Here is a 15,639-nt window from a genome sequence, read left to right on the forward strand (position 1 = left end):
TCATTTGTGCAGCTAGCACACTGTAGATTTTATCTGCAGATTCCTGGACAAGGTTTATGACAGAAAACACTCTGGGATCAAAAGTCATGTACATTTTCCACAAGAGTGAAACGCATCTTCCATCTGATGGCATTTTTCAGGAACAAAGTGCTGGAAGAAATAGCTGTCCAATAGCTGCCTCTATACTCAACCAGAAAGACAATCAAACTTTAATGACAGAAAAGCTGAATAAGGAATGATGGGAAGAATGGGGTTTATTTACTCTTTAAATAATCTGTATTGCAATAGTTTAATGCAATTCCAATTAGTCGAAGGGGAAAGTTTGGGACAATCTCATCCCGTTTTCCAAAGTCACCAATAGCACACATTTGACACAAATAATGCTTTGTATCATTCTGAATAGTTTCACATGTTTCTTACTTTTATTCCATCTGCAACCCTGTGAGACTATCAGAAAGTGCATTATTTTGCAAGTGAGGAAGCTAAAGGAGGGAAAGCCTCTTGCCAAGGTTCACACAGCTAGTTAATGACGGTATTGGATTGAACCCTGAGTCTGATGAACACCCATTGAGAACACCCAACATCATCCACCTATATTATGCTGGTTCAGTTTCAGCCAGGAGCTTCCAGGCATTTCCTGGATCTGTGAAAATTGTCTTTTTGATTGAGACCCCGTTGATGAATTGTACTCTGTGTTCTAGCCAAAGAATGCCACATCTCATTTCAAAAAGGGGAGGTTTAAGTGTAAATGCAGCCAAGGTCTTGCATGAAAGATACCTGCCTTGAATTTCTTGTAGTGCCTCTCTTTCAAAGAGCTAAGGAAGGTTTGCAGCCTCTTGCTAATCCTCCCTACATGCCTGTGAAAGGCCCAGTGGGCAGTTTTAATTATGCCTGGTTTACAAATAGAAAAACTGAGACACAGATGGTGAAAAATGAAGCTGAGTAAGGGATTTTCCCAGAACCAACCAGCATATCAGACTCAGGCCGCTATTTGCCGGGCCTGCACAATCTCTTCTTGACCACATTTTCTAAGATGCTTCAAATGGCAGTCATTACAGGTTCCGATGTGTTTCAACTGCAATGCACATATAGTTTGAGATGTAAAAAAGGTTTCAGAGCGTGACATTGTTGTGAGGGGTAAAGGATATATTTGGAAAGCACTTGGCAGGTACTGTGGCCACAAGAAATGGTAACAGGGAAACTGGTCTCTGCCTGGAAAGAAATGAGGCTGCTGGTGTAGATACTCAGTATGAAAGGAAGAAAGGAATTGGAGAAGGAGAAAACTCTTTAGATGGAACATCTGGTTCACAATACTTTTCCTGCAACTTGTTAGTCTGTAAAACAGTTTTATCTGCTGTATCGTGGGAGTTTGGTGGTCTAAAACATCATTTGAAAATGTATATTTTGGTGGTAACATTTCTTAAGACTGCCCTTAACATAAGCCAATTCTACCTCATTGTGCAGGTTTCTTTGTTTGAATTACCAACAATTGCATCAACTTAACCAATAAATTTCATGCAAAAACACATTCTATCTATTATGATCTCTTTCAACTTTATTATGAAAGAATTACAGCTTTTTTAAAAGTAACTAAACAGGTTTGACTATATTGCAATAGTTTCTGAGGTTGTTTATTGTAAAACCTCTTTTTTCTATTTTTTAATCTTTTCCTTGATAATCTCCCAAAACCAAACACCTTTCTCTCTTATATGCCAGATGCACTATGAGGTAGGTAGGGTACACAGTTAAGATTCTGAAAACTCTGCTAGCAAATTGAAGGAAAATTATTGAAAATTTTCTGTCATTTACTGGCCATTTGATATTCTTGATGGCTAAAATGCAATCTTCTACCCCTCAGTTCTGACACACAGCCCCTAGCCACCAAGGATGATTGCAATGGTTGTCTGTCCTCTGGTTTGTCAGACCCAGTTGCTCTACTCACTACGATACTATTAACTATGTCTGCATTAAAAAGCAACCAGCAAATACACTTTATTGCGTAGAAGGAGGAATTGCTAAATATGAGAAAACTGAATTGCTTTTAACTTTGCCTAGGTAGTGTATACAACTATTCTTTCAATGTTTAATCCTATTATTTAATGTGTGAAAATAAATAAAAATAGGCTGACAGAAGTGGCAATATAATATCCTTTAATCTGCAGCTCACAGTGCATTTAAAAATAATAATTTTGAAAGAAGCATTTGAAAACATTTGATCTTAAAAATGCGTATTTTGCTTATTCTAGTGTTTGTTGATTTGAAGGTTTTGCGGTCAGCCCAGTAAATATTCAGTTTGCTTGGCACAAACTGTGCAGGAATCTAATAGAAAGCAATATTGTTGAAAATGGATATCAATTGGAAACAGAGAGCAGTGTCAACTATTCCCCACTGGGAACAGACAACAATAAAACCAGTCAAGCATTACACAGCCGAGCCTGCCAAATGTCATTAGAGTGGAGAAAAAAGGGAAGGAACATGGGTAGGGAAAGAAGCACTTTGCTTTATTTTTTTTTTTCCTCCAATTTAAAAAGACAAAAAGAAAAACTGGTGAGGGGTAGGAAGGGAACATTTGGAGAATAAGAACAGTAAAATTGTCCACAGATTGCCTGAGGCAGTGTCACCATTATCTTAGTGCTGCATCGTCTGTTTTCCTCTCCAAAATGATCACATTATAAAGATTTTCAAATAATTTTTGAGTCTCTTCAGCTGACCCTTTTCCCCCCAATATCTCCCGTAACCAGATGTATTTGTAATCATAAAGTTCCCGGTTTTTAAACCAGCATGACAATGTCATCCATGGCAATCATGTTTCTATCTTCATTTAATTAATTGATCTGAGTATAGATTGAAAAGAAAAGGCTTGCGAAAATTTATACTTTTTCATTGTTACCATCAAGCTTCAGTGGGGAGCCTTTCAAAAAGAATAGGCTTCAGAGAAGCTTTACCTCTGGGTAAGAAGAAATATTTACAATAGTTCTGAAATCTGTTAAATGATAAGAACCCAAAAATAATTGCTGGGCAGAGGGGGCAAAGACATCATGACCACCATCCTCACCATCCCCAGCACCATCCCACTGAAGCCACAACTGGAGACAGTGACTTAACCCCAAAGCTTCTGCCATATCTGTGGCATTTTCATTGATGATTTGTAAATTTTCAAACAAAGAAAAATTGTCTCCTGCAGACAATGGTCAAGCCTCTGAACAGCCAGCCAAGAGCTCCCCCTAGTGAGGCTGCACACATATTAGCATCAGATTGCTGCTGCGTGAGGTCTCCTGTGTATACACACACACACACACACACACACACACACACACTCTTGACTCTAATCCAAAATGTTGTCCAGCCCCACATTCTTTTAAAACAGTATGAAAAAATTCCCCACACTCTCCTGAACTTTTCCTCTTGTTCACTATTACACACCTCACTCAGCAACAAAGAGCCTAGTGAGGACTCCCCTAGAAGGCAAAACTGTCATTCCGATCATATTATTTTGCAATAGTAATAATCACATATTGGCTCCCAATCTGCATCCTCAAGTAGATGCTATCAACATAGAAAGTCCTCAGGGGCAGCATATTACCGTGTAATTAGCATAATAACTTTGTTGTGTAAACAAAATAAAAGACAGGCTTGAATATGAGAAATATATCTTATACTGTACTGGTGTCTATAGCTTCTACAGGAAAATCGATTGTCTTTGGGCAGTCTTTTATTTCCTTGCAGCACGACTGCGATTAAACACCTACTGATACCTGCAAGCAGCTTTCTCCGTACGTGCACTAAGTTCATCTACATGCATACCCATGACCGTAAATTTTACTGCAGAGCAGTATTCAGAACACTCGTCCTATTCATATTTAACAGAAGTAATTTGCTATAACACCAGCATTGCATCTCCCAGATCAACCCTAATTCCTTCAAATACATTTTGGCTTCTTCCAAAAAAGATATTTTATTGGTTTTATGAGCCTGCATAGGACTCTGAAGGGAGAATAGGCATTCTTCAGGGGAAAGAAGATAGCAAATGTAGAAATCAGATACAGAGATGAAAGAGGTTTAATGTCTTCTTAAAAATTCTTTGAGAGCCATATCAACATTTTTAGTAAAATACAAATGACTGCAGTTTTATAATTAACAGCTGCTTGTGTTAAGCAGTCAGTGCTCCCTAGTTCCTGCTAATACATATCCATATATATTTTTAACTATAGATCCATCTTAGCTCAAGATGCTAAAGGTGACTCCATTTTCCTGGAAGTTTCTAACCCTAGTATACAGTTTGTGAGATGCTAAACATTTATATTCAAATCCTGAAACCCTCAGACATGAAAATGACATACGTTAGGTTATTTTTTATAGAGTGTGACTTTCATTATCAAGCTCCTTTGAGTACAAAAATCATATGCATATGAAAAACTAAATTCAAATAAACTCATTGGCTTATAGATATTACTACTTACCTCTCAGGAGGATGGTGACAGTTGATACTAAAGTCTTAGCAAAGCTTTGGTGGATTTTTTTTTATTGCAATATTTTCTAGTGGATATTTTAAGACATTCATTTAATATACTCAGATCTTTGTCCTTTCCATGATTCTTACATGTCCACAAGAGAACGAAAAAGAGAACAAGTGAGGCAACTGGGCTAGGGGAAAGGGGGATGTTAGCATAATTAAGCCACTCAGTGTGACAGATGTGGATGTTATCAGTTTTACTACCTTTGGCCAAATTATTAGGGCAGAAATTTAACTTTCATAAAATGCATGCCAGTGACAAACTCTTATACGATACATTGTCTCACCGTGGGTATGAAACTCAACCTGCAAAAACTCACTTTCTTCCCTTACAAAAGGGAGAATTATTAATATAATGCTCAACACCTCCCTGAATCAAAAGGAAACCACCACATAAAGAACTGAAATCAGATCTATTACGTTAATTAAAATTCTGTGGGCATCGCTGAAAGTGTAATTTGGCCCAATGTGTTTTTAAAAAAACCAAAACATCAAGAAAATTAGCTAATGAATATTGTGCAGCCACTTCCCTAACATAAAATAACTCAACCATTTAAATTGCACAAATTCCAAAATGGTCTAATTTACAATACATCGTTGTTTGCTTGTTTGTTTTAGAAGTGCTTAACCTAATAACATGGTGAGATTGTATTTTTTCCATTTCAATCTTTTATGAATTAACCAGAGGCTGCTGGCTGGATTTTCCTATGAGTTTAGCTACTACAGCCCTAAATACTAACCTCTGACAACATTTGCCTCTGTTTAAATTCATTATTCAGAATTGGCCTTGCCAATTTCTACTAGGTTGGGAGCCAGGAATTTAGGCTAGTAATTACCCATTATTTGACCTTCAGCAAGGCACAGTGTCTTTGGACACTCTGCTTCTGCTCCTGTAAATTATGAATAACAGCATCTTCCCTGCTAGCCTCCTGGGGTTGCTGTGAGAATTAAATGAGATAGCATATGTGCTAAGTGCTTTAAATATTATGAAGTGCCAGACAAATACATGCATTGGCTTTTTGAAAAGTAGTATCTTAAATATCATTGTTTAATAACGTTCTCCAATTGCTTTCTATATATGTTTGTGTGTGTGTGTGTGTTTAGAAAACCACAAATGTTGAGTTATTTGCAGATACTATTTTTTAAAAATCAACCCCTGGTATCATGGGAACTTTGGTTTGGTATCTATGTCAGTCTAGCCACTCTTCTATTATCAAAATCACCCCACAAATGCTGTGAGAGCACAGTTCACATGCATAACATCATGCTTCATTGGTATGGGTTCTCCTAGGCTAAACAGTATTGTCCAGTGGTTTTTCACTGGAGAATTTGCCAGGAGGTTCACACGGCTAGCTGATAAGTCTCTCTCTGCCCTTGACTACACCATAAACCAAGTGGAAGGACTGGCCATCACATGTATTCCTATTTTAAAACACATCCATGTGGAATACTATTCAGCAAAAAAAAATAAGGAATGAACCATTGATTCATACAACACGTAGATGAATCTCAAATACATTTACACTAAATGAAAGAAAGAAGATAGACTCAAAAAGCCGAATACTGTATGATTGCATTCACACGATATTGCTAGAGAAGACAAAATTATGTAAACTAAAGGTCAGAAAACAGATCAGCAGTTACCAGAGTTGGAGGTCAAAGGGACGGCACTAATGCCAAAGGGACAGGAGGAAATTTTGGGGGGTAAGAGAACAGTGCTACATTGGGCTGTGGCAGTGGGTGAAAGTGAAAGTCACTCAGTCCTGTCTGACTCTTTGCAACCCCATGGACTGTACCGTCCATGGAATTCTCCAGGCCAGAATACTGGAGTGGGTAGCCTTTCCCTCCTCCAGGGGATCTTCCCCACCCAGGAATCGAACCCAGGTCTCCCACCTTGCAGGCAGAGGTTACATGGTTGTATATTCGTCAAAGTTCACACTCAAGGCAGGTATTTTCACACATGCAAAGTATGTGAAAGTTAGTCACACAGTCGCATCCAACTCTCTGTGCTCCCATGGAATGCAGCCTGCTCGGCTCCTCTGCCCACGGAATTCTCCAGGCAAGAGCTCTGGAGTGGGTTGCCATTCCCTTCTCCAGGGGATCTTCTTAACCCAGGGATAGAACCCAGGTCTTCTGCATTGCAGGCAGATTCTTTACTGTCTGAGCCACCAGGGAAGCCCAAATTATAGGTCAAATAAATCTGACACTAAAAAATAAAAGAATCATGGAAAAGTCCGCTTGGATTATGATTCTTCCTTTAAAATCAAATTATATTTTCACAACAATACAAACTGTTTTCTAGGCAGATGAAGTCACGTTAAGCTAATTAGACACTTAGTTGAATACGGTTAAGTTTAGAAATAAAGTTTTCACCACATACCTACAACAGTGATTAATTACCAGAGTCCAAATAGTGGGATTGCCTTACAATGATCAGCTTTTCATTTTTACTGTTTCCCAGATGAAAGTAAGAAATTTCAAGTCTTAGGCATAGTCATGGTGATTTTACATCCCCTCTCTCCTCATCTAGCCCTTAGAGAACTGTTAAAAACTTCGTTTCGTTAAGTGTTGCCTATTGGAATGGGAATATGTCCCCTCCTATGGGGCTGTGAGTCTAAATTTTCAGTTACTTACAAAAGGAGCTCATTTGAATTCTGAGTAAAGTTTGTACCAGAAATATCTGATCAAGGGCCCAAAGAAGACAGAATAAAATGAGTGAATCAAAATTAGTCCCTAGAATACTGCCAAGGGTTGCAACCCTATACTGTATAGATGTGCTATAAAATATTAACACTAGAAATATTTTTTCCTAAAGGTCGGGGTACAGCTTCCAGCTTCAATGATTTTCTTATCAGTCGAATCATATAATCTATGAAACCGGCAGAGGGATCGATGGTGGGCAGCTCCCTCCTGGGACACAGTTGCTGTGGGGACTTGTGCATATTTGGAGTGCGGAGGAAAGAATACCGTCATCCAAATTCCCATTCCAGTCCTTCCATTGTTAAATGCTTTGTAAAACAATGCACGAACGACCTAACGCTGGAAATACAATTATTTGCAGGTGTCTCGAAGCCATTTAGGCTCATTCACTCTTCTTTTCTCCTCATTGACATTAGTTTAATCTGTGAAAATCAGATCACAATCAAGCCAGACTTTTTGCCTCATTAGCTTTCTATTGTCTGTTTGGAGGCCTTGCATCCATTTGTACCTCCAGGCAAGACTGGTCCTTGTCTGCACTGTTTCCATCCCTTCCTCCTTTTAATTCTTATGAGGAAGAAACACTTTTAATCGAATAATTTAACTACTCACAGAACTCATCCAAAAAGATTTCACCTGCATTTTTTAAAAAAACTGGCAACTTTTGATAAACATATTCCTGGTTGTTCCCAATCATGCATGAGATATACATGAAATGCCCACGTGAAATGCTCTCTAGACAAACGGTAATTCTCTGTAGATGGCACGTTGTGTTAAACATGTATAATTCCATTTTTTCATTGTGTTAAATCCCAGCAAAGTCATTTTCTTGGTTAATTCAGCCTCCTGCGTGTCTTTATCACTATGATAAGAAAAGCATTGCCAAGTATTACTTTAACTGTGTTTGGATTGGGGTGAGGGCATGCACTCTGTGTAGCTAGATCCGTAGGATCAAATCAGGGACATTAGTAAGAGGATAGAGCTGTTTTCTGCAAATTCTCAAATTTAAACATTTAAGGTAACAGCAATTTTAGCTTCTTAGTTGTCCTGTACACATAGTAGATAAAATGTTGAAATTCCTTGACCACTAATTATACAACAAAAAAAAAGTATATTCCAGCTACAACACTGTCTCTAAATGTTTTGATACATATTTGAAGCTCTGAAATCTAATTTTCTGACTTGGCATCAGGGTTAGTTACCACAGCCCTCAGAAACTGGGGTCAATAAAGAAAATTGCTCAGAGTCCTTTGAATGACTACATACTTCAGTGTTAGCTAATCTATTAACTTTTCAAGAGAGCCAAGTTATATTTACCGAGTGTCATGAACTGTTACATTCATTGTTTATTCCCTTATTGACTATCAGCAGAAAATTTCCGCCACCCCAAGAAGCATCAAACCTCCCAACTAAACAAGTTTTGCTTCCTTTGGGGAAAAAGGATAGTAATAATAACCTTTGATTGTATAAGAACATCATAATCCATGTTGTCATTCCTGATTCAGCCCATGCCAAGAACACAGGACGATTTACATATGCTCTAATCAAATATTTGGGGGCTGGGGATTCTCACTGCATATCTCTAGATCAGGATTATGTGACATGCCTTGGATTCCAGCCAGGTTTAAGGCTCTTCATTTTTAAAACAATAACCACCTGCTAAAAGAAGAAAGAAAGCCATTTCCTTCTTGACATTCGTTAGCTTAGGATCAGCAGAATCTTCCTGCTGCTGAGATTGAAATGTAATAGCTGCAAGGTTGAGAACTGAAATCTTGCACTAAGCACTTCATTGCTGCTGGCTTGTAATTTTTTTTTTCTTTTCAAAAATTACATACATAAAGCAGTTTTAGACTTTGTAATCAGATATTATGCCTCATGGTACTGTGTGATTTGGGATGTTTTCTTTTTTTTTAAAGGCCTAGATCTGCCCAATTAACGCGTTCTCGGTCCACACGTAAGCGACATGGGACACTGATCTCTCACTGCCGCTATAGGGCATTTGCAAAATTTTGACCAAGCGGATGAGTGAGATGAAGTCAGATGAAGTTAACTCTCATGGGGCCAAAAGCCCTCAACTCAGACTGATTCAACTCATTTTATTTGCTTGCTGTTCAGCACTTCATCAGTAGATGAGTACATGGCAGGAAATGGTGTCTTGGCAGGGGAGAGGCGAAGGCCATGGAGAGGACCATGGGGGGAAAAGGCTTGATTTTAGCATCAAGGGGTTGCCTTGTAGGTGGTTCATGGGCTTCCCGGGTGGCTAAGTGGTAAAGAGTCTGCCTGCCAATGTGGAGCTGCAGGAGACAAGGGTTCAGTCCCTGAGTCGGGAAGATCCCTTGGAGGAGGAAATGGCAACCCATTTCAGTATTCTTGCCTGGAAAATCCCATGGACAGAGGAGCCATAGGGTCGCAGAGTCAGACACAACTGAATGACTAAGCAAACACACACACACACAAATACACAGGCTCCAGTCATGAAATGCATGGAGCTCAGCCAAAATACGCTGGTTGGCCTGAGTGTCCTCTGGTCTCCCCGTGCTGAGCTGACAGTGCTGTTTTCACCTTATGCTCTCATCAGTCTGTATATCTATAGTGAGAGAGCACTTGAAATATGTATCAGATCCATGAAATTCATAAACGAGCAACAAATAACATTCTGAAATGCATGTGTTTTATTTGCAAAATGAACAATTAAAATGACATGGTATCTGTACTTTTTTGTGTACCACCACTTTAAAACTGACAATTTCTCAAAATGTGTTATCTATAAATATACACAAAGTTAATATCTATATTAAAAATATATACATAGCACATTTGAATTTACAAATATTTCCAGGTTCTTCAAAATGGAACTCTTTCTTTGTGTATCTTTCTCTATGTGTACCATTGTGTGTGTTTGTGAATTATTCAGGTTTTTCTTGTATATCTTTAGCCTCAGACTTAATGTGTTCAAAACACATCATCCACTTTGAGTTCTCAACTCTCCACAACACATCTCATCCTTTCATCCAGGATTAAAACCTTGAAATTATCCTGGAGTACTACCCTTCCTTCCATTTAGTTATGTAATATCAGAGAATAAAGGAAGTAAGCAACAGAATTAGGTCAAAACATACTTATTTTTCAACTCCTTATCTGAGTATATAAGAAGCAACTACATAATAATGTAAACTAAAGTTGTGACTATAAATTCATATTTCTAATAGTCTTCTTGAGAATAAAAGAAACTTTTTGGTGACCGTTTTGTCATATCTGATTGGAATGTCTCTGATTTTTTATCTTTATCTTGAAATAGAGATGATGAAACCCTACACCGGGGGCATGAAAACTCCTGGCTGTGTGCACCAGCTCTGTTAGCATTTACTTCAGCCTGGGTGTGGATTCCTTGTAAAGATCATCTGAAACTATTTGCCCATTGTATCAGAGCTGGCTAAGATAAAATTAGATAATATGTTCCATGCTGCTGCTGCTAAGTCGCGTCAGTCGTGTCCGACTCTGTGCCACCCCATAGACAGCAGCCCACCAGGCTCCTCTATCCCTGGGATTCTCCAGGCAAGAACACTGGAGTCGGTTGCCATTTCCTTCTCCAATGCATGAAAGTGAAAAGTGAAAGTGAAGTTGCTCAGTCGTGTCCGACTCTTAGCAGCCCCATGGACTGCAGCCTACCAGGCTCTTCCGTCCATGGGATTTTCCAGGCAAGAGTATTGGAGTGGGGTGCCATTGCCTTCTCTGAATATTTTCCATAAATGCATTTAAATATATGCATTTTTAGTTAATCGCACAGTGCCTGAATACACTGAAGGCCAATGAATGTATGAAGGCGCCACCAGTAAGTTCTTCGCTTTGCAGAATGCTCCTTCTTGCCCATGAAGCTTCAGGCCACATATGTAAAATGTGACCATCTGGTATGTGGATCCAGGGAAGGTGATGGTGTTAATGTCATATTAAACATTCGAGAGTAGATTTTTTTTTATTTCTTTGAATTTTAAAAAATCTATGGATAGAAGTTCTAATATTTTCTTGCAACGTCCCAATGAAGAGTCTTGAGCTTCCCCTGATATACAAAAACCTCCCATTTTATATAGCCCATTTGAGGAATCATTACTGTACTAGTCAGGGTTCTCCATAAAAACAGAAACAACAGGAGTTCTGTCTCCACACACACACACACACACACACAGAGGAGAGGTGAGAGAGAAAAGCTGGTGATTCAGATAAGAGTTGATGGTGCATTCCTGAAGGCTGGAAACTCAAGTGGAATTCCTATCATGCAGGCTGAAAGTAGAATTTCTTCTCTGGGGAACCTCAATCTTTTGTCTTAAGGCCTTCAACTCATTGAAGGAGCCCCACCCACATTATGGAAAGCAATCTGCTTTACTTAAAATCAACAGATTGTCTATGTTAATCACATCTTTAAAATACAGTTACAGCAGCATCTAAGCTATTGCCTGATTGAATAACTGCTAACCACAGTCTAGCCAAGCTGACACCTAAAATTAGCCATCACCATCTATTCCTATGCACTTGGCTGTGATGGTGACCCCTAGATAGGAAAGAGGGACCCCAAAGACAGTCAAGCAACATGGCGAGCTGCTCCCTTCTTCTTCCTTCCTAGCCCCACCCTAAAAACCTCAGCAAAGAAAGAACAAAGGGAGAGCAAAGAGAGGACAACCCCTACTCTGCTCTGGATTCAGGCTACAAATTCTTTCCTGTCCCGAGATAGAAGACAGCTTTGGATCAAATCGAAGACAAGTTTAGACGTCAGCATGACTAAAACTTAATTACTGAATGTGAAGCTGCATTAATCACTGGAGGGACTAGAAAGTTGTGGAACTGGACCAAGATGTCATTAAGATACGTCAAAGTGTGAAAGGGGAGTTCAACACATCAGCATGGTAACCGCATAGGAAACGATAAACTTTTAGGGAAGTGTCATGTGTTGAGAATTCAGAGGTATCTAGTCGCATGCACATCCTAAGAGGAGAGGATGAAGAAACCGTGGGGAAAGAGAGTCAGGCAAATGCAGGGAAGCATAGCAGCAGTATCACTAGGTATAGCATAGACCTTCCAAACGGTGGACAAGCTTGCCAAAAGCCATGGCCAACCTGGCAGACAATTTATTGACAAGGGTCACCAAACATCAAGAGCACAGATTTCAAAGTCAGGTACATATTGGTTTGGATCTGGACTCAGCCACTTTAAGCATGTTGCTTAACATCTTTAGTCCTTGGTTTCCCTCACGGTAACATGAGAATTATAATTGTACTTGCTTTTTAGGGCTGCTGCTCTGCTGTGCTTAGCTGCTCAGCCATGTCCAACTCTTTGTGACCCCATGGACTGGAGGACTTTGTGACCCCTGCCAGACTCCTCTGTCCATGGGATTCTTCAGGCAAGAATACTGGGGTGGGTTGCCATGCCCCCCTCCAGGGGATCTTCCCAACCCAGGGATTGAACTCAGGTCTCCTGCGTTACAGGCAGATTCTTTACCAGCTGAGCCAAATAAGTGTATCGAAGTCTGTCCTGCCTCTCCAGAAGCGTCAAATGCTGCCTGCAGAGCTACCAAAAGGGAGAAGGGGCTGGGACAGCAGAAACTATTAAAAAAAAATTGCTAAATTAATGTATCAAAATTCATCTTTTCAAGGAGACTTAGGATTGTGGATGAGTAGGCCTTGGTCTCTACACCTACTAAAATTACATGCATCTTCTTTTTAACTTTATGCATTTACAACTAGAAACTGCATTTAATGTTGAACCAGGGCCAACATTTCTGCAACATTCTCTCTCTTGATGGACTTATGTCTGGAATTTCTGAATCAGAGTACTAACTCTGGTTTCATGAACTGAATTCAGCCTGCGTGCTTGTTGTGCTGTGTTTTGGTCAATTTGTTTGTTCAGTTGGTTTTTTAATGGTTTTCAATGAGTCTTTCATGAAATGCCCAGGACTCTCTCTTTTCACCCAGTCCACGACTCAGTCGTGTACACTATCTCCTTATTCACTGTGGCTGTCACTTGTTTGTAACATTTCTCTGGGGCCACATAAAATAAATCTAACCCTTCTCCCCTTCACATCCTTAAAACCTGAAGATGTTTTAAACAAGATTACACCAGAGACTGAGCCCTTCACCAGACTACTAACCAGTTACCTGTCAGTGACTTTTATGTGTTTTTATTCCAGCCCTTATCTCAGGACCAGTGATCCTTCCTGCAGTTTCAGAACTTAGTAATAAAGAACACTTACAGAGGACAAAAATTTTTAAGTTAATAAACATTGTCAACAGCATCATTGCTCAGTTTTTAACCCATAGAGAAAAATATGATCTTACACATAAAATTTCCATCCTGCCTCTGTCTCTGTAGATGTTTCTGAAAAATAGGAATGCTTATATTTCAGAATCATCATGAAATAAAAGGAGCATGTCCCAATAAAGTGCTACGATGCAAGCAAATTTCTGATGGAGAATACATACATTTTCTTTAAGAAAAATACACAGGTTATTTACATTTGAATTGTAACATCACTAAACCTTCCAGTCAGATTATTAGAAAATTAGAAGCCAAAAATACTGCTGAAATAAATATATATCTTACGCACTGTATGGTTAAACAAGCCACAACCAATGAAAACAATATGAAGAAACCAAGTTAACAATAATTAATCATTAACACCTAGAATAAAGCTAGAATAAAAACTGACAGCAACAACCAGCTCAGTCACACCAGTAACAAGGGATGCTTTGTGAACTTGGAGCCAGGCCATGCAGTGCAGCAGTAAATTGCTGCTCAAGTCCCAGGGAGGCACTCATATTACTTCACGTAGACCAAATCTCGTCATTGGTCAGAATCCACCTCCTAAAGGAAAGGCATGCCATTTGTCCCTAAGAACCAAGAAGCCTGGCTGAGAGCCACCATCATCTGGAACTTTCTGGTTCATCATCTGGTTCATCATCTGGAAGCACGCTCTGGAAAGCCTTGCATCAGCAATTAAAAGTTCACTCCGGAAATGATATACATCACCTCTGCAGAACTCATCAGCCACAGCTGGTCAACAGAGCCCCACCAGCCCCTCAGAAATGCTGTTAGATCAGTGCCCAGAGGCAGAAATCTGGACACATTCAGGAAATAGAGTTAGTTTTCACATCACAAGAAAGACCATTTCAGTGGACCTTGATGGTTTGCTCTGATGCCCACAGCTGACTTGGAGTTTTAATCTATCTGACATTGCCCTACGTCTTTTGACCTCCTTTGGTAGCCATCATGGGCGGTGATGACTTTTGTCATCCTCTTGCTTTTGTGAAGGATAAGACAGGTCACAATTATGGAGGGCTCACAATATGCCAGCAATCGTGCTAACCTTTCTATGGTCATTATCTCAGTCCATCCCAACAACAACTTTAAGTTGCAGTTATTCTTATATTTACAGCTAATTTCATTGCAGCTGAAAATGTGACCTAGCTGTTTCAAAAGCTGGAAAGTTGGACTTTTGAGAACCAAATGCATACGGGTGGTGGCCCAAACCTAGAGGAAGGGAAAAAAAAACATACTTGGAGAAAGTATTTGACAGAGAGCTACAGAGATAAAAGCAGAGGGCCAAGGATGCATCTTGAGGCACAGCTTGGGGAAAGGAGGGCAGAGAGAGGCCTGAAACAAGCTGAGGGAAATAGCAGAGAGGCAGGAAGAACACTAAGACGAGAAAAATTCAGAAGGTTGTGACCCAGGGGCCAACAGTTACAAATGTTTTGAGATCAAGATTTAAGGATTAAGTAATACGAGGATTTTAAAAAGGATTTTGGATTTGGAAGTGAGAGGGTCATTAGAATTTTCTGGGACTGATTGGGGTGGAAGCCGGGTTGCAGGAGGATGGGGATTGTAAAGGTCATAAGAAAACAGGCAACGTGTTTGGGCTTTCAAGAACTGTGGTAGCAGAAATGCAGAGAATTCTTGGTAGTGTTTGGGAAGCAATCTGCTGATGAGGGGGTGGTACAGTGGTGAGGAGGAGCCAGTGGTGTAGGGGAGAGACTGAAAGCCAGAGGCCACAGAGGATGGGAGCAAAGTCTCCAAAGACCTTAGCAGTGGGACTCCGGCAAAGTGGGCGTGGCTGCTGTGGCCGCTTCATGCATGAAGGAGCCAGATGGGGCTCCCCACATGAGAAATGCCCATTTGTGCTTTTGCCCACTCCTGGTTGAGCTGTTTGTCCTCTCTTATTGATTTTAGCTGTGACTCCAAAATCCCCTTTTCCTTAAGAAGGAAGAAATAGAGATGGAAAAGACATAGAAAACCTCTGAAGCAGAAGGACAGGCATCAGGAGAAATTCTTCTTCACCTTTCAGTGAAGGACAAGGCAAGAATCAAGAGACTAGGCAGTTTCATAAGAATAGTCATATTTTTTAACTATTATAGGGGACTAAAAACTCAAGCCGCTCAGAGATG

The sequence above is a fragment of the Bos mutus genome, chromosome 14, assembly GCF_027580195.1.
Source record: "Bos mutus isolate GX-2022 chromosome 14, NWIPB_WYAK_1.1, whole genome shotgun sequence".
NCBI classification, from domain to species: Eukaryota; Metazoa; Chordata; class Mammalia; order Artiodactyla; family Bovidae; genus Bos; species Bos mutus.